Source organism: Poromitra crassiceps (genome assembly GCF_964638095.1).
Source record: "Poromitra crassiceps genome assembly, contig: HAP1_SCAFFOLD_205, whole genome shotgun sequence".
NCBI classification, from domain to species: domain Eukaryota; kingdom Metazoa; phylum Chordata; class Actinopteri; order Beryciformes; family Melamphaidae; genus Poromitra; species Poromitra crassiceps.
In genome coordinates, this window is record NW_028152180.1 from 233,811 (window position 1) to 236,310 (window position 2,500).

Below are 2,500 nucleotides of genomic sequence, written 5' to 3' on the forward strand. Positions count from 1 at the left end.
GGCAACAAACCGCATTGACAGCTGATTGAAGTCTGTACTACCGGTATAGAGCTCGCGTTAGGAGCACGCTGATAGGCTTAGCTTGTAAACAACTATGGTGGCTCGTAGTGGACAAACATCATGACATCGCATAACGTTATAGCCCCCAGATGTCCGTCGTTTCTTGTGCCTGTTGACGAGCGATTTAAACAGAGCGACAGAGCGATTCCAAAGGCTTGAATTGTCTGACTGCTACAGATGCAGGACAACTTTCCGAAAGGACAAATAAATACTACTACTACTACTACTACTACTTGAATCGAGCGACAGAGAGAAAAATAAATATCTCGGTGTGAACACAGCTTTATAAGGGTTTTTAGATATCGTATTATTTGGTGAAACCAAAAGGGATGTTTTCTCTCACTCATTTCTCTCTCTCTGGGTCATATTGTGGGAAGAGATGGTGGCACTTGAGTCTAACAAGATGTTTACATTTTTGTCCTTATATGGGGCCAAAAAAACCTGATCAAAAAGATGTGGGGAATTACCCAGGCTCCCTCACTGCCTTCTGATCCAGCCCGATCTCCCCCCAAAATTGTGTAATAGCAACGTTTTTGGACCAACGTTGCTCTGTTACAAATTCGGTAACGTACGTTTATACAGGGGTGGGTGTGATTTCTGGAGATTTTCGGTTTTCTAAGCTCTCCCACACCCTAACTCTAAACCTAAACTTCTCCCAAGACCCTAAACCTAACCTCTCCCCAGACCCTAACTCTAAACCTAAAATCTCTGGAAACCACGCCCACCCCTGTATGAACGTACGTTACCATTTTACAAGTTAGGAGCCGAAATTCTAACATAGCAACGTTGGTCCAAAATGTTTACTATTTTACAATTGTCTGTGAGACTGTGTTGTCTGAACCTCCAAACTTCACTCGTATTGTCTTGTCTCCTCTTTCCCTTCCTCCCTCTGTCCATCTCTCCTCCTGTTTGTCCTCCTCCTCCTCCTCCTCTTCCTCCCTCCGCGCCCCCTCGTTCAGGAGCTGGACACCATCAGGAAGCGCGTGGCGTTGTCCCAGGGCGGTGAGGCGACAGTGGACGAGGGCACACCTCTGACCGGACGCATCACCATGGGCAAGGACTTCACCCTGACCATCTCCCCTGTCCAGGCCGCCGACGAGCTCAATGTCTTCTGCGCCGTCAACGCTGGCACAGACGGGGTGGCAGAGGCTGTCACCATGCTCAAAGTCTTCTGTGAGTTTTTACATGACCCCCCTGTGACCTTTCAACAACCCCCCCCCCCCCCCCCCCCCAACACACACACACACACACACACACACACACTTCCCAATCTGTTTCTGAAGCCAATTTACGACTTGGTTTGTAACTGTCTGCCGCTAAAGGTTTACGGCAGTGATACTCAACTGGCATGTTGCGTTCAGGTGCATTGTAAAAAAAAAAAAAAAAAAAAAAAATTGCAATTCCATCGCGGGCCACACAGGGGGCGTCCGCGGACGCCCCCTGTGTGGCCCGCGATGGAATTGCAATTTTTTTTTTTTTTTTTTTTTTTTTTTACAATGCACCTGAACGCAACATGCAAGATACCCGCTGAATAAGTGTCCAAATGTTCATGTCATTCTGGCCAATACTCACACTTCTGTTATAGCATTTCAGTCTGGAATATGGAATATCTTTCACTAATCTACGATTCAGCTGCTAAATTGTCAAATACCGCCGTCTGCTCGCTACCCAGGCACTTATGTATGTACTTAACCCAAGTAACTATCCGGTGTGCACAACATTGTCAGACTAAACTCCGTCTGACACCTACAATCTGCCACAGAAAAATGTATATTGTTTGTTTATTAACTGGCCCCTGGCCTTCTATCATTTCACGAAAGTGGCCCCCGGGCAAAGCAAGTTGAGTATCCCTGGTTTATGGCCTTAATTGGATCTGTGTGTGTGTCCATGCGTACTTTCACTTAGAGGGGCCTTAATTGTGTCTAAAGCATGTCATGCATTTTGCTGATTGCAGTTTTGAACGCTGCACAAAAACCTCCTCTGAGAAACAAAGTGTCACGACGCGTCATATTGTGTCACAATGTTCTGTCACATCTGTCACAAATGAAGTGGCATCATGTTATGACGTGATGTCCAGGAGGACTTTTAAGCTTCTTCTCCGTGGCGTTGGGTTACCAATTCCCGCTGATCGGCCTTCCCCCGCGGAGGTCAATGAAGCACAATCTAATCACTCGTGACACAATTGATGAATAGTTCAATCCCCCCTGTCACGTCTCCTAGATCTCAGCTTAATCACTGTCCTGATTTATCACCACGGTGCTGAGAGGGCTGACCCTGGTGCTCCTCCATGTCCTCGCCCTCCCACCAAACCCCCCTCTACACATCAATCGCACGTTTAGCATTTAGCTACGCTGCTCAAATATATACGGACCATTTTCATTTAGGATTGGGAGTGATCAATCACTCTAAAGAGGGAGAGAGTTAGTGTTAGAGAACAGCG

The 2,500-nt window shown here is 46.8% G+C and overlaps 1 pseudogene across 1 annotated transcript in view; it reads left to right on the forward strand.

Moving 5' to 3' along the window:
* LOC310770737 (basal cell adhesion molecule-like) overlaps positions 1-2,500 on the forward strand; it is an 81,540-nt pseudogene that overhangs the window by 44,937 nt on the left and 34,103 nt on the right. Inside the window, exon 4 of the transcript XR_014553920.1 lies at positions 1,020-1,233. The product of XR_014553920.1 is annotated as a basal cell adhesion molecule-like (transcript). The remainder of the gene's footprint in view (positions 1-1,019; positions 1,234-2,500) is intronic.